This window comes from Giraffa tippelskirchi, chromosome 7 (genome assembly GCF_054371585.1).
Source record: "Giraffa tippelskirchi isolate mGirTip1 chromosome 7, T2T-mGirTip1v1.2.pri, whole genome shotgun sequence".
In the NCBI taxonomy this organism is placed as follows: domain Eukaryota; kingdom Metazoa; phylum Chordata; class Mammalia; order Artiodactyla; family Giraffidae; genus Giraffa; species Giraffa tippelskirchi.
Genome location: NC_137281.1, coordinates 107,678,234 through 107,695,580, shown reverse-complemented (window position 1 = coordinate 107,695,580; position 17,347 = coordinate 107,678,234). Strand labels below are relative to the sequence as shown.

Genomic DNA, 17,347 nt, shown 5'->3' with positions numbered 1-17,347 from the left:
AACCTTCTCATTTTCTGTGCACAGGGACTCAGTTATAAAGAAGAAAAGTAATTTGCTTGAAGTAATAATAATGGCAGACCTACAATCCTATCCCAATTTATCCTTCTTGCCACTATGGGCAGAACCTAATTTACTTTAACACAGTCTTAGAATTTACATTTAACTCTGGGAATTTTGCTCTGAAGGCTATTTCCCCCCAAAATGGGGAGATTATTTCATTATGGCTTTTTTTTGGCTATGCCAGGCGGCCTGTGGGATCTTAGTTCCTCAACCAAGTGTCAAACCTGCGCCCCCTTCAGTGGAAGCACAGAGTCCTAACCACTGGACCACCAGGGAATTCCTGATTATAGCTTTTAAATACCACACCTATGCACTGAAATACTTAACTCCTTTGGATTCAATCCTTTTGCCTTCCAAACTTGAGTGTTAAAAGCCTAAGATTTCCCAAAATTGAAAGTTTATATATATCTCTTTCTTGGTTTCATTCCTATTAGAATCACCGTATTAGAACAGATTCAGGAGAGACCTGTATAATGAACAAGTTTAGTTCCCTTGTTCTCCAGGTAACCATTTTGAACTGGTGGTTCTATGGAGTAATGGAAAAGGTGCTGGATGAGGAGGGAGAGATTTAGATTCTGTTTCCAGGATCATAATGAACTACCTGTAAGTAACAAGGCAAGTTGGCAAATAACTTCCTTCCTCTGAACCTCATTTTATTCATGTGTAAAATGAAAGATTAATCTGGATAACCTCTAGCATTCTGTGATCAGTGAATCTGGGGATTTTGGCTTCTGGTTCCACACTGTCTTACTACTTACCCTCTAGAGACTTTTAAAGCATATGATCCATAAGGACAAGCTTATGTCTTTTCCTTTTTTTAAGTCCATGACATTGCCAGGAATGAGAAATCATTTTGCACAGAGTGAGAGTTGAGGTTGATACATAAATTCCTTCTTTAGGCTGTTAATCCTAAAAGGGAAAGAAAGAACTTTGAAACCTAGATCCGTCAGTGGAGCAGAAAGTCAGGCAGAGTGCTTAAGATACTTCAGTAGAATAGCTCATAATGCTGCCACTGATGCTGATGGTAGTGAGAATGACTGCCAGCATTTTTTTACTGAATATGGTGCTAAGCACTTTAAATGGATTAATTGAATGGATTAAATGTGTTAATAAAAGTAGAACACATAGAATAATGCTTGGTACATGATAAGAACTATGTAAGTAATCATTGCTATTATCGTTTTCATCGTTACGTTATTGTGGTAGTAGTAGTTATAATTAATTTTCATAGCAGCCCTAAAAGGCAGGTACTATTTTTGTTCATTTTGCAGATGAGGAAGCTAAATAACAGACGTTAAATCGAGAAATATTGACAGAATAAATCTAAACTCTAGTCTATGTAGTCAAGTCTTCATTTGGTTAGTAATGCCTAGAGATATTGGGTAGCTATTATTTTATTTAGAGCAGCCAGGGAAGGCCCCTTTGAGCAAGTGACATTTAGGCTGAAATTGAAAGATAAAAAACTAGCTATTAAAAAATGAGGGCAGGGGGTTGTGCCCTAGGATGTATTCTAGGTAGATAGTAAGGCAAGTGCAAAGGCCTGAAGACAAGAAAGGGGTTGATAAGGTTCTAAACATAGAAATGTGTCAGTTTCTTAGTGGGTACTCTAAAATTACTTGCCTACACAAACTTTCTATCCTCTCTTCCCTGTTTTATTTTCTCCCTAACACTTCTCACTGTCTCACGTATTATGCAGTTTATTTTGGTTTTGTCCACCTCACCCTGCAAAGGGATGTAAGATCCATGGGGGAGGGATTTTTGTCTGATTTATTTGTCAGTAAACCTAAGGCTTCTCTTAGGCCATTAGGCTTCTTTCAGCACATTAGAGAAAAAGTTTCCCTTCTAAGAGGTTGTAGGCCCACACCAGGACAGGCAGCCTAGCTACCTGTCTGGACTTCAGCCTTCTCCTGCCTCCTCAGCCAGAGCCTTCATATAAGACATAATCGAACAAGCATTACATGAGAGTCCTACATGCATCCATAGTACCTACAACAGTGCCAGCATGCAGGAGGCACTGAATAAATATTTACAGAATGACAGCATAGTTTGGAATGAAGGGGGTAAGAGGTTATGAGAGGAGCAGGTAGGCAGAAACCAGATCTGGTGGGGACTTGTAAGGAGTTCAATTATTTTTCCTCTAATAGCAGTCAGCTGAGAATTACTTTTCATTGAATCATAATCTTCCATATTTTTAGTAAGTAGTGCAAGTAATTCTGTAGTAGAGAATAGGCCAATTAGTAAAGTCCAGCTTTCAATACCTTTGGACCTTGGCCTCAGGAATCTGTCTCCTGCTTGCTTTATCCTTGTCTATTTGGTATTGCGGAGCTTCCCTGATAGCTCAGTTGGTAAAGAATCTGCCTGCGATGCAGGAGACCTCAGTTCAATTCCTGGGTCAGAAAGATCTGCTGGAGAAGGGATAGGCTACCCACTCCAGTATTCTTGGGCTTCCCTTGTGGCTCAGCTGGTAAAGAATCCACCTGCAATGAAGGAGACCTGGGTTTGATCCTTGGGTTGGGAAAATCCCCTGGAGAAGAGAAAGGCTACCCGCTCCAGTATTCTGATCTGGAGAATTCTATGGACTGTATAGTCCATGGGATCGCAAAGAGTTGGAGACAACTGAGCAGCTTTCACTTATTTAGCGTTGCCTTTTGTCTGCATACGTTGGTTTGTCATGTTTTATTAAGATCTGTGAGAAGGACTTTGGGATAAGCTATATATATATAATGATTATTTTTCTTATACAATCTCAAATTCAGACACAGTAGGGTAAAATTTTTCAGTGAGGGTTGTTGCAGAAAACCCAAGACCTCTGGTCCTTATGTTTGAATTGTGACTGAGCAGGGAGTTGAGGGCATCTGAGTATCACTCTCTTTTGAGACTCCCTGTATGAATTAGTCAGGACCTTCTAATTTTTCATCAGTTCCCACCCTCACCCCCCAAAAAAAACACCAACATTCACTGATGTAACTTAAGGTTCCCAGTTCACTAGGGAGATAACAGCTGGAATTTTGGCACTAAATGACTGTGTGAGCTTTTGTTTTTCTTTCATGCTGATGTTTTTTTGGTACCCAAGGCCACATTTGAGAATTTACTTTCTCTCTGAGAAGTTTTTGTTGACAGTTTTTGTCCTTGTCTTCTGTGATAGGGTAAAAACGTAGCTTGAAAAAAAAGAAGGGAACTGCAGGGGATTACTGATGGAGTTCCCGCCCCCTAGGCCTTAGGCCTAGTGTGTGCATGCTTCTGATGAATCACTGCTGGTAGTATTTAGTATTACTGATCCTCATATCCAGTATTGTAAAAAGCATAGAATTTGCCCAAGGGACTTAATAGCTGAGTAACCTACTTGATCTGTTGGTTTCTCCCCGCCTCATCTTTGTTGGTGGCTACAGGGAAGAATATGGGAGACATGAAACTGTAAGCAAGAGGAAATCTAGACTGTGTAGCTTTATTGCTGCCTGGCAAGTGGCCTGGGAGTTCAGATGCAAGGATTTGATGCTCTGTGCAGCTGCCATAAATAACCTAACTCTCATTGGGGTGAGGATGAAGTATTTCCACATGGTTGCTCAAGTGTCTGTTCTCTTTGCCCTGATGCTTCCTCCCTCTTTCTGTCTTTTCATTAATTGCTTAGCAGTTGCTGATGCAATTAAAATGAGTTGTGTCTGCAGCCTCTGTGGTTTGCTGTCAGGGCCCTCTCTCTAAGGTCTTCATCTTGCTGCTAGGGACGGGTGAACATCTGATTTTGAAGCCATAGGAGGGAGGGACCTGTGGCTGCAGTTAAATGCATTTTTTTTTTTTTTTTAATGCAGCAGCTTGCAGAGCTAGATTTCTCCTGACACTCTAATCATTTTACCAAGCCAAGTGCTGGTCCCTTGTGCTGTTCATTAATAGAGCTTATATTTGGCAGCACAATATATAGAAATGAATTCTGCTGAATTGCTTTTGTTGGTAATATAGAAAGTGCTTTTTCATTTCTAAATAGGCGAACACAAGATGGAAACAGCAATCTCAAAGTGCGGAAGAGTCAAAACTAATCCCCAGGTTTCTATGAAAAGCAAGAATCTGGAGATGTTAAGAGAGCTGGATTGCAACACTTAATCTGTTTGGGATCACTGAGTAGCATATACACTACACCTACTATTATGTGTATCTCCCTGCTGGCCAGCATTTTCAGCCTGCCTCTGACTTCTGTTCCTTTTTGCTTGTCTTTGTAATTGCCAGGAGATGCTCAGAGGATCTAACCATTGTGTTTCTTCTACTCAGTATCTGGTAGAAGAGTGCTGACTGCTCTTTACCAGTGCTGCTTGGTAATCACGTGGCACATGTGTTGCTGTGAGACATGAATTCTCCATCTGCTTACTTGCATCCCAGACCACTGTGTACGAATTTGCCTCATTCATGCTGCCTACCATAGTGAGATTCAAACTTCAGGATGCATGCACGTTACCTGGAGAGGATGTTAAAACACAGATTTCTAGGTTGAATCCACCAGATATTCTGATTGAGTAAATCTGGTGTGATGCCATTTGGCATTTTTAAGAAGTTCCCAGGAAATACTAATGCTCCCAATCTGGAGACCTTCCTTAGAGCTTAGAGTAGTACTAGTCTAGGGATAACTTTTTGCATGTAAATAAGACTCAGTATACTTTTATTGATTTGATTTTTCTTGTCTTATATGTGTTTATGATTAGACAACTGATCTGATATTGTGTGACTGGATGAAAGGTTCCAATTTTTTCCTAAGGTATGGGAGAAGTACGCAGTATGTGTTTCTTTGTGAACTCTAATTTATTCAGTTCCTTTACCCATCTTGGTTTGGTCAGATCACATTCTACCCTAGCTGCAGGGATCATTATTGTTTTTTCCTTTTAACTGACTTTACTGTTTTAGAGCAGTTTTAGATTTGCAGAAAAGTTGAGAAGGTAGTTTAGACAATTATGTATCCCCATACCCAGTTTTCCCTGTTAACATCCTATATTATTAGATGAAATACTCCTTACAATAGTGAATTAATATTGCTTTATTATTATTGTCTATATCTTATGTAGATTAACCTTTCCTTTTTCTGTTCCAGAGTCTAATCTAAGATACCACATTGCAACTAGTTGTCATGTCTCTTCAGGTTCTTCTTGGTGGTAGCAGTTTTTCAAACTTTTCCTTGTTTTTGATGACTTGGACAATTTTGAGGTGTAGTTATCGTGTATTTTGTAGATCTCACTATAGGAATTTGTCTGAAGTTTTTCTTATGATAAAATAAAGGTTATGGGTTTTTGAGAAGATAACCACAGAAGTAAAGGGCCATTTTCATCACATCATACCAAGCGTTGTACGTGTGGTTAGTCACTTCAGTTGTGTCCAACTCTTGGTGACCCCATGGACTGTGGGCCACCAGGCTTCTCTGTCCATGGTATTCTTCAGCCAAGAATACTGGAGCCAAGCCATGCCCTCCTCCATGCTTTCTTTACACATGAATCAGTGCACATCATTGTCAGAAACTATATCCAAGAACAGAGCGTAGATTTTTTTTTTCTATTCAGCCAAACTATCGGTCTTGTCTGGAAAGCTAGAATAAACTTTCAGTGTCTTAAAAAATGTCCTTCCTTCCCATGCACCATTCTCGGAAGCTACTGAAAAATGTTGTCCGCAAAATAAGGTCATAAACCAGGAAAGACGGAAACGTGATTGAGGAAATGGGAGACTCAGTAAACAAGACAAACTAGGGGATTCCTCAGATTAGAGAATGGAGATTTCAGATAAACAGTTTACCAGCACTGAGAGGGCAGCCAATCCAGATTGGAGAAGGTTCAAAGTCTCCAAGAGAGCCTTCTTTAGGAAGATGAAATAGAATACTTTATTAATATGAATGTCTTGAAAGGAAATTTAGACAATTGGCAAAGATTTTCTGGGGCAAAATGCTGATAAATAGAAATCTAAGCAAATGAGTTAAAAAGATAATACAGAAAAATAAAAAACTTGTGTAGGAAAGGAAAAGGAATCATGGTTTACTGTATGGCTCAAGTGTGAATAGGCTTACATAATCACTACTACTTACATTGAATATTGAACTAGTCAGAATTATAGTATCACTATAAAGGATAGTTTGAGAGATAGAAAGGATGCATGTGTATTTTGGGTACAGAAGGAAGAAAAGAGATCATCTTCCAAAGTGGGAAATCAATGGATAATTCACAAAACTGAAAAATCAAGAAGTAGCAACACAAGCATGTCATTTAGCATAAAGATTAGTTTGAAAATAATTACTTAAAAGAAGTGCAATGGTTTATTCTCTAGGGAGTAGAAATGGGACAGCAACAGGGGTAAGGGGCAACTTTTTTTTTTAAACGCACTTGGTAAAAATAGAACTACCATATGATCCAGCAGTTCCACTACTGGGTATCTTACCCCAAAAGCATAAGCATTAATTCAAAAAGATACACACACCCCATTATTTATAGCAGCATTATTTACAGTTGCCAAGATATGGGCACAACTGAAGTGCCGATCAAGAGTGGAATAGAGGGACTTCCCTGGCATTTGCAGCAACATTGATGGACTTCCGGGGCATTATGCTAAGTGAAGTAAGTCAGAGAGTGACGATGATATCATTTATATGTGGAATCTAAAAAATACAACAAACTAGTGAATTAAAAAAGAAAGGGACTTAGGGATATAGAGAACAAAGTAGTGGTTACCAGTGGGGAAATAGGAGGGGGAAGAGGCAAAATAGAGGTTGGGGGAGAAGTGTTATTATGGGATTATATGAAATCACGTGTGTGAAACTTTTGAAAACTGTAAAACACTATAGAATTTAAAGAATCTTTTGTTCAATTGAAAAAAAATAGTTGTATGTTAAAAAATGGTAAGGGAGAAAAACCAATTTAGAACACAGTTATTCTCTGTAAATAATAAATTTTACTATGGTGAAAATCCTACTTCAGTACATAGATCTTTGTCTACGTTTCTGATTTATCAGTTAATATGCTTTTGCTAACCCTGTTTTTAAATGGCATTAGGAAATTTCTTATCACTCATAACAGAATTTGAGAAATAGGTCAGGTGTGGGTTTTTTGTTTATTTGCTTTGGATTATATGATGATTCCAGCTTTGTAAGAATTTCATCCAAATACCACAACATGAGGTTAAGAAGGGGAATTTGCTTCTAGCTCATAGGAGCAAGAAAGCCCTTCCCAGAAGCTCCCAGCAGACTTTTATTCTTACATCTCTGACCATAACTGGGTCATAAGCCCTCTTTTAAACTAGTCACTGACTCGTGGAATGGGATTTCAATAATTGTCTTGGACTGATATTCTCAGGTGGAATGGATGTTGGAAGCTGACCACAATGTCTGCTACCCTAGTCATTATGTGTTAAGTACCTTTTGAGAAAGTTCCTCTTTCAGGAAGCTTTACTCTTTAGTTGAAGGTAAAAAAGGAGTGGATAAAGCAATCATCAATATGGACAGGGCCACAGGTCCATATTTATTGAATGAATAAGGTGAATGCAAAAAAAGCTGTTTGACATAGATGTAAGTAATTTAGGATTTGTAAATTAGGGGGAAATAAATGAAAATAGTTTAGCAACACCAGACCAGAAAGCTTCTTGAAGAAGAAAGAAGACTTAAACAACTGTTTCCTTATTAGCTAGTCACAGTGCTGGTCTACTTTGGTCCAGGGATGTGCTGGTAAATGTTTAACTACCTTGGAGGAGGAGACATGGCTTTTTGTAGTGGTTACCAATTTTCATAATGTACATAAAACCCTGGATGATTTTAATCTGTCAAGATGGAGTCAACGGCTTTGCATACCGCTTCTCTTAAAAGAGGGTTGTTTAAATTTCTAATTAATCTTCTGAGACCACATATTGACAAAAGTAACATTTCACTTTTTTAGCCTTGTAAATGATAAAAAATGAAACCTAAGTTACCAATATAAGGTAGTTGGTTTTGGTGTTTTGGACAGTGGTGTGTTAGAGAGTTGTAATTTTAAGATAATACTAAATACTGGTCTTTGTAGACTTTGAGAAATGAAAAAAATCTGCTGTTCACCTTAGACTGTAGGTGAAATGTTACTAATTCAGCTTTTATGGAGCACCAACTATGTGCTCAGTGCTGTAAAAACGAAAATAAATAAGACTAGAATCTCACGGGCCACTTTCCTCAGTCTGATAGGAAGACAAAAAATTATCAACAGATAAGTTCAAGTGGAAATGTGGTAAAGACTCTTGGGCTTTAAAGTACTGGAAGAACACAAAAGAGAAGTCAGCTAAATTTGGGGACATCATGGAAGAGAGTGTTTAAATTTTATCTTGAAAGGAAATATGGCATTTTCATTGAGGAGATGAAAGGATCATTCCAGATGATAGGAAGCACATGCTCCTAATTGTTGAGGGATGAAAAATCTAATATGTGTCGTGTTTTTTTCTGTGATGTGCAGCTAAAATCCAGGATGGGTAGAGGATAGAGAGAAAAGAAAGATAAGCCAAGGCCATATTGTGAAAGGGCTTAAGTCATATTGTGGAGTTTGGATTTCCTTATTATTGAGTATGAAACTTCTTAATATAAGATTTTAATATGAAAGTTTCTGCTACTCCGTATCTTTAATCAAACCTGGTGTTTATGAGTCTTTATAATTAATGATGATTTGATGAGGGAGATGCTTTGGACTTTTAATTTGTGCCTTCCTAGTTATTAGTATGGTTGAATATAATTTTTAAAATATATCTGTTGGTCATTTGTATTTCTTCTGTGTGTTGCTTGTTCCTAACCTTTACTCATTTTTCTCTTGAATTATTTGTTTTTCCTAATTTGTAGGAGCAATTTATATGAGCTATAGATATGAATCCTTCATTTTAAGGCTTTTCTAGCTTTTGTGATGGATGGATTGGAAGAAGGAGAGATTATTGTCATTTTGGCCAATTCACCAACATTTGGGAGATATAATCACCTATAGCCATAGACCAGAGGTGATGATGTTTTATTTAGTCACTAAGTCGTGTCCAACTCTTTTTCAACTCCATGGATTATAGCCTGCCAGGCTCCTCTGTCCCTGGGTTTTCCCAGGCAAGAACGCTGACATGGGTTGCCATTTCTTTCTCCAGAGGATCTTCCCAACCCAGGGATCGAACCCACATTTCCTGCGTTGCAGGCAGATTCTTTACCACTGAGCCACCAAGGAAGCCCCAAAGGTCTTTGATAAGACAGTTGTTGTTGTTTAGTTGCTAAGTTGCGTCTGACTCTTTTGCAACCCCATAGAGAATGTGATGTTAAACTATGGCAATGGGGGAAGAGGGCAGTAGACCAGAGATCAAGCTGCCTGCATCCAGTGGCTTTGTAGTGGAGTTTGGATTAAATGTCAGTACTACTGCCTTTTAATTTAGTGCTTTTTCTATAATACATTGTCTCCTTTACTCTCCTTTCCTTCTAATCTATGAAAGAAAAATAAAGAGAGTATTAAACAGCACAGTCTACAGTAAGGTTAAAATGAACTGAGGCTCTAATTTAGGAATCCTATATGAAAAAGAAAACATAGATGAGTATTTTTTTTTTTTCTTTTTTTTCCTTTTTCTCCATGTCTCCCCATTCACAATACAGACCAGGTAAAGGGCCTGCCTGGGCTGAGGTGTATATGGGGTGGGTTTACTCTGCCTCCTCTTTCTATATAGTCAGTGTAAGTACACAGCCTGTGGTAAGCATCGGGAGGCCCATAGATGAGTATTTTTTATTGGCTCTCAGAATATGACTGCCTTTCTAAGCATGAATGCTAGGGGAAGAAACATAAAGGAAAAAGATGGACAAATTTTTACGAAACAAAAAATTTAAATTTCGTTTTGTCCAAAAAGATCATAAACATCTCTATAGGATCCTGCTTCAGTGCAGTCCTCTCATGTTCCTTATGTCAGTCAACCTAAAAGTGGGTGTCATCTTTTTTCCTTCTTGGCACTTGCGGATCACTCTCTCTTTCCTTATTCTTTAAAACCTTCTAGGTTTGTAAGTCTTGTCTTTTGTCTATTTTAGTGATTTTATAGACTCTGGGTTGCTTCCCCTCGTTCACTCATTCATTTTGGCCATGCTGCGTGACATGTGGGATCTTAGTTCCCCAACCAGGGATGGAACCCATACGCCCTTCCCTGCATTCGGAGCACAGAGAAGTGCCCCCTCATTCTTTAATTGGAATGTTTCATTTGGTTACATTTAACATAATTACTGGTGAGATTTATGTCTGCCATTTGCTGTTTATTTTCTATATGTTTTATGTCTTTTTTGTTCCTCTATTCCTCCACCACGTGTTCTTTTGTGTTAAAGGGAAGTATTCTAATGTACCATTTAAATTCCTTGATTGTTTCTTTTAATATAACATTTAGAGCTATTTTCTTAGTGGAATAATCTAGTTTGAATTAATACCAATTTAATTTCAGTAGTATGCAAAAACTATATGTATGTGATAAGCAGAATAATGGCCACCTAGGCTTCCCTGGTGGCGCAGACGGTAAAGCATCTGCCTGCAATATGGGAGACCTGGGTTCGATCCCTGGGTCAGGAAGATCCTCTGCAGAAGGAAATGCCAACCCACTCCAGTACTCTTGCATGGAAAATCCCATGGATGGAGGAGCCTGGTTGGCTACAGTCCATGGGGTCACAAAGAGTCAGACACGACTGAGCAACTTCAAGAATATCCTATGACCCCTGGAACATGTGACCGTTACCTTACATGCATGTGTGTGTGCTCAGCCACTTCAGTCGTGTCCATGGATGGACACGTAGCCCCCCAGTTTCTTCAGCCCATGGGATTCTCCAGGCAAGAATACTGGAGTGGGTTGCCATGCCCTTCTCCAGGGGATCTTCCCAACCCAGGGATTTAGCCTGTGTCTCCTGCATTGCAGGTGGATTCTTTACCAGCTGAGCCTCCAGGGAAGCTGATTACCTTACATAGCAGAGGAATTTTCTATATGTGATGAAGGATTTTGAGATGGAGAGGGTAGCCTGGATTATCCAGGTGAGCCTAGTGTAATCACAAAAGTCCTGATAAGGGAAAGTGGGCGATAGGAAAGTAAGAGAGATTTCAGGATATTATACTGCTGGTTTTAAATATGGAGGAAGAAGGTGCCATGAGCTGGGGCACGCAGGCAGCTTCTAAAAACTGGAAACAAGAAAACAAATTTCCCCTAGAGCCTCTACAAAGAAATGTAGCCCTACCAACATCTTTTACTCTGCCATTCTACAGGAAATGCCCTTGTCAGAGTCACCAGTGACCTCTACATTGGTAAATCCAGTGATCAATTCTCAACATTTTTTAAGTAGGCATTTTCTTGAGACACAATTCACATGCCATAAAATTCACATATTAAAAATAAGAAATTCAGGGGATTTTAGTGTATTCACAGACTTATGCAACTATCACTATTATATGATCACTATTTTAGATCATTTACATCACCCCAGAAAGAAACTCTATGCCTGTTAGTAGCCAGTATACATTCCTGCCTCCTCCTCACCTTTGGAAACCATTACTCTGCTTCTGACTCAACATTTCATATCAGTGGAATTAAATAATATATGGCCCTTTGAGTCTGGTTTCTTTCACTTGGAATAGTGTTTTTAAAGATCCTCCATGTTACAGGATTTATCTATACTTTGTTCTTTTTTTTTAAAGTTTTTTTTTTTTGATTCACTAGGTCCTCAATGCTGTGCACGGGCTTTCTCTAGTTAAAGCGAGCAGAGACTACTCTCTAGTTGCAGTGTATGGACTTCATTCGCATTGTGATGGCTTCGCTTATTACAGAGGACAGGCTCTAGGCGCTCAGGCTGAGTAGTTGCGGCATGCAGGCCTTGTTGTTCTGTGGCATGTGGAATCTTCTTGGACTAGCAATCAAACCTGTGTCTCCTACGTTGACAGACAGGTTGTTAATCACTGGGCCACCAGGGAAGTCCACTTTGTCCTTTTTTATAGCCAAATATTCCATTGTATGGATATAAACACATTTTATTCATCCATTCATCAGTTGATGGACAAATTTGAGTCTCTTTTCTGGATATTATTAATAGTGTTGCTATGAACATTCATGTGCACAATTTGTGTGGACATGTGTGTTCAATTCTTTTGGTTTTATACCTAGGAGTGAAATTGCTAAGTCACGTGATAACTCTGTTTAACATTTTGAAGACCTGCCAAACTTCCAAAGTGGCTGCACCAGTTAACAGTCCTACCAGCGATGTTAGAAGGTTCCAAGTTGTCCTTACCAGCACTTGTTATCATCTTGTTGTCTTTTTATTTGAACCACCTTTGTGAATGTGAGGTGATTTTAATTTACATTTTCCTAATTATTAGTTGGGTTTCCCCAATGGCTCAGCTGGTAAAGAATCCGCCTGCAATGCAGGAGACGCAGATTCGATCCCTGGCTTGGGAAGATGCCCTGGAGTAGGAAATGTCAACCCACTGCAGTATTCTTGCCTGGATAATCCCATGTTCAGGGGAGCCTGGAGGGTACAAAGCATGGTCAGACATGACTGAGCATATGGCACATGATAATTAGTGGTTCTGATCATCTTTTCATTTGCTTGTTGGTCATTTGTATATATACTTACTTTTTTTGGGAAAAAAAAATCTCTATTTGGATCCTTTGACTTTTTTGTTGTTGTTGGTCACCCAACTTGTGGGATTGTAATTCCCTGACCAGGGACTGAACCCTGGAGCTTGGCAGTGAGATCTTAGAAGCCTAACCACTGGATCACCAGGGATTTCCCCAGATCCTTTGCCCATTTTTAATTGCGTTGTCTTTTTGTTAACAGATATGTGATTTGAAGATATTTTCCCCCACTCTCTAGTAGGTTGTCTTTTTACTTTCTTAATAGTTCTCAGTTCTCAATCCTTATCTTACTTGGCCTTTCAGCAGATTTGATTACTTTCTCTTTCTTTACTTGATTTCGAGAACATCACAGTTTCCTGATTGTTTTTCTCACCTTACTGTATTCTTCACCTCAGTCTCCTTTGCTGCTTACTTTTAATCTCTCCAAACTCTAAGCATTGAAGTGCCCATGGACTCAGTCCTATTCTCCAGTATCTCCTCTGCTCTCATTTATATGCTGACAACTTCACATTTACTATCCATCTCGTGTATTCATCTGCCTACCTGACATTTTGACTTAGATAGATATCTGATAGGCATTTCAAACTTAAAAAATGTCCAAAATCAAGACTTCTGAATTTTTTGTCCAAAACCTGATCCTCTCAGTCTTCATCATCTCAGTAAATAGCAATTCCATTTTTCTAATTGCTTGGGCCGAGGAGTTATTCTTCTCATTCTCTCCCTCTCCACATATAATCCACCAACAAACTATACTGGCTTTATCTTCAAAATATTTAGAATCTAACTCTTCTTACCACTTTCCCTGCTTCCAGCTGATCTAAACAACTGTGGATTATTGTAATAGCCCTTAACTAGTCCCCTTGTGTTTAGTGCCTTAGCAGTCAGAGTGATCCCTTTAAAGCCTATCAAATTATTTTACTCCTCTACTTAAACCCATGTAGTGGCTTCTCATATCATTCAAAAATCTCAAAGTTCTTGTAGTCACTTAGATCATCAGGCTCCTATTTTCATTCTTACCTCATTTACTGTGTCCTCTCCCTCTGTCACTCTTTTCCTTAATATTCCTCAGATGCTCCGGGCACACCCCTAGCTTATGGCCTTTATGTGTGCTGTTCCTTGGGTCTGCAGTACCCATCCTTCTGTTATTCTTAGGGCTCCAGTGACAGTGCTATGCAGACCCAAATTGCAGCCAGAAGCCCAAGGAAAAATCAGTAAGATTAATCTGATCTTTACTTAAATCTCAGTATTTTGTTTATTGTGATTTTTTGCATTAATTTTGACTTTTAAAAAATATTGTATTAAAATATCATTTCTCGATTACTGAGGTTCTTGGTACTCCCTTAAATTTTGCACCCATGGTCAATGCTTTTCATGCCTCGTTTGCCCGTCGTTTGCCTCACCCTATTCAAGAAACCAGAAATAGAAGGGAATCTCTTCCTGATAGAGAGTATCTATCATAAACCTACAGCTAACACATTAGCTAACATTGAAAAACTGAATACTTTTCGCCTTAGGATAAAGCCTGAGGTAAGGATGTCCCCTCTTACTCCTTCTATCCATCATTACTCTGGAGGTTCTAGCTAGTCCAGTAAGACCAGAAAAAAAGAAATAAAAGGCATCCAAAATTGAAAAGGAAGAAATAAAAATGTCTTTATGTAAATAAAGATGTTATGATCATTTGTGTAGAAAATGCTACGAGGAAAAAAACAGGTAACATGAGGTTTTAATAGAGAAATTTTTTTTATAATCTTAAAAAGAGAAACTCTTAAGAAAGTTACAAAAAGCTATTAAAACAATAGTAATATGTGAATTTAGCAATAGTGCAGAAGTTCATTATATTAAAATCGATTGTATTTCTGTATACTGGGAATCAGATTGAAGTTTCTAAAACATAATTTTTAATAGCATTAAAATATAAAATAGGGATAAACCTGATAAAAAGATATGTAAAACGTAAACACTGAAAACTACAAACATTGCTGAAAGAAATTTAACACATGAAAAGATACTCAACATTGCTCAGTATTAGAGAAATACAAATCAAAACCACAATGAGGTATCATCTCACGCTGGTCAGAGCGGCCACCATTAAAAAGTCTACAAACAAATGCTGGAGAGGGTATGGAGAAAAGGGAACCCTCTTACACTGTTGGTGGGAATGCAAACTGGTACAGCCACTGTGGAGAACAGTGTGGAGATTCCTTAAAAAACTGGAATGAGAACTGCCATATGACCCAGCAATCCCACTGGGGGGCATACACACTGAGGAAAGCAGAATTGAAAGAGAAATATTGAAAAAGGGTACAGTGTTCATTGCAGTGCTATTTACAATAGCCAGGACATGGAAGCAACGTAGATGTCCATCAGCAGACGAATGGATAAGGAAGGTGCGGTACATATACATGATGGAATATTACTCAGCTATAAAAAAGAATGCATTTGAGTCAGTTCTAATGAGGTGGATGAAACTGGAGCCTATTATACAGAATGAAGTAAGTCAGAAAGAGAAACACCAATACAGTGTATTAATGCATGTATATGGAATTAAGAAAGATGGTAACAACAATCCTATATGCAGAGCAGCAAAAGAGACACGGATGTTAAGAACAGACTTCTGAACTCTGTGGGAGAAGGCGAGGGTGGGGTGATTTGAGAGAATAGCATTGAAACATGTATATTATCATATGTAAAATAGATGGCCAGTGCAAGTTCGATGCATGAAGCAGGGCACTGAAAGCCCGTGTTCTGGGGCAACTCAGAAGGATGGAGTGGGGAGGGAGATGGGAGGGGGGGGTTCAGGATGAGGGGATTATATGCACCCGTGGCTGATTCTGTTGATGTATGGCAAAAACCACCACAATATTGTAAAGTAATTATCCTCCAGTTAAAATAAATTAATGTTTTTTAAAAAGATTATGTGACAAAAACCCTACGATTCCACTTGTAAGGAGTTTACCCTTGTAGAAAGTAATTGGAAACATTTTGCAATAACTTACAAACAAGGATGCTTAAAAGAAAATTCAAGGACTTCCCTGGTGATACAGTGTATAAGAATCTGCTGCCAATGCAGGGGCATGTGTTTGATCTCTGGTCTGGGGGATTCCTCCTGCTGCGGAGCAACTGGGCCTGTGTGCCGCCACTACTGAGCCTGTGCTCTACAGCCGGAGAGCCACAACTACTGAACCCACAAGCCACAACTACTAAGCCTGTGTGCTGCAACTGCAGAAGCCCATGTGCCTAGAGCCTATGCTCTGCAACAAGAGAAGCCTGCGAACCCCAACAAAGAGAAGCCCCTGATCATTGCAACTAGAGAAACCCTGTGTGCAGCAATGAAGACCTAGTGCGATCAAAAAATGAATTTTTTTTTAAAAAAATTCAAGCAACCCAAAATTCTAATAAGGAAGCAAGTTAAGATAAATTTCAGTATATATCCTAAAACTTCCTACTTTATATATATATATATATATATATTTTAATTTCTACAGTGGCTTTCTTATACTCTGAATGCTTTTTCATAATCTCTTGTTCCATGGATGCAATATCTTGTATATGATACAGTAATTTTTTCTTTTTTTCTGCTCTCTACATTTTCTCTACTTGTTTCAAGTTCATTCATTGTTTAGACTCAGAGTGTTTTTTAATCAAATGCCTTGCCATTCTTGATTATCCACTTGTGTTTAAAAGCAAAACACTACAGGGGCTTGCTTCCCCGGTAGCTCAGTGGTAAAGAATCCACCTGCCAATCCAGGAGATGCAGGACACACAGGTGTGATCCCTGAGCTGGGAAGATCCGTTTGAGGAGGAAATGGCAATCCACTCCAGTATTCTTGCTGGGAAAATCCCATGGACAAAGGAGCCTGGCAGGCTACAGTCCATGGGGTCACAAAGAGAAAGGACTGTGCAACTGAGCACGCATACACAGGAACTAAGGTTCCCAGCCAGGTGGTGTATAATAAATACTTGCTAAGATGCCAAAATAATTGAAACTTAAAGAGTGATTATAAAAGCAAAACACTACAATCCATTTTTTTAGAAGCTGTTTTTTCATTGATGAAGCTTGTCAGTTGTTAGGCTTTACTGTAGGGGTGATTGACTGTTTAGGTGAGGGTCACCCAGTCCCCAACATCTGGTCTTTTGACTTAGGGAAGAAGTCATTTTTCCCTCAGAGGAATCAGCCAATCTTTTGCCTGCTTTAGCAGAGCCCAGTGAAGGGAAAGGAGTTTTATGTTTCACTGTTGTTGTCAATGTTGTACTTTATTCTCAGTTGTGCTTGGTGTTGGTAAGTACGGAGTCTGTCTATTCAGCATATCCAGAGAATAAACCTTCAGACTTCTGCTAGAATTGTGAGGGGTAGTGGGTGGGGAGGTGAGGAAGCTGCATTGTTGGTGAAGATGGTTTAGAGTTCTGATGTATCTTTTAAAGACTTGGAGCTGATCTTCCTGTTTTGAGCCCTATCCTCTTTTTAGAAGTACCTGAGCTTTTCCTGGGTTTTGAATGTTTGCTAATATAGTTCCTTTCCTTTACCTTACAGACTGAGGTCTCTCATAGGTTTCCTTTGATCTGCTAGGTTAACATTTGTACATCTGTTTTCTAGTTTCTGAAATGTTTTTGATATCTCATGTCTCCTCTGCTCTTCTCTCTTGCTCTCTTGGTCCTCAGAGATTTGTGCCTATTTTTTTCTGTTTACACATTTTCATTTTAATTAGGT

At 38.9% G+C, this 17,347-nt stretch overlaps 1 protein-coding gene and 1 non-coding gene across 9 annotated transcripts in view; one reads left to right on the top strand and one right to left on the bottom strand.

The window, feature by feature from the left end:
• ZNF609 (zinc finger protein 609) overlaps positions 1-17,347 on the top strand; it is a 190,727-nt gene that overhangs the window by 95,814 nt on the left and 77,566 nt on the right. The gene's annotated exons all lie outside the window — the stretch shown is intronic.
• LOC145515997 (small nucleolar RNA SNORA51) lies at positions 9,622-9,757 on the bottom strand. The gene has a single exon (XR_014061184.1). It is a non-coding gene; the product is annotated as a small nucleolar RNA SNORA51 (small nucleolar RNA).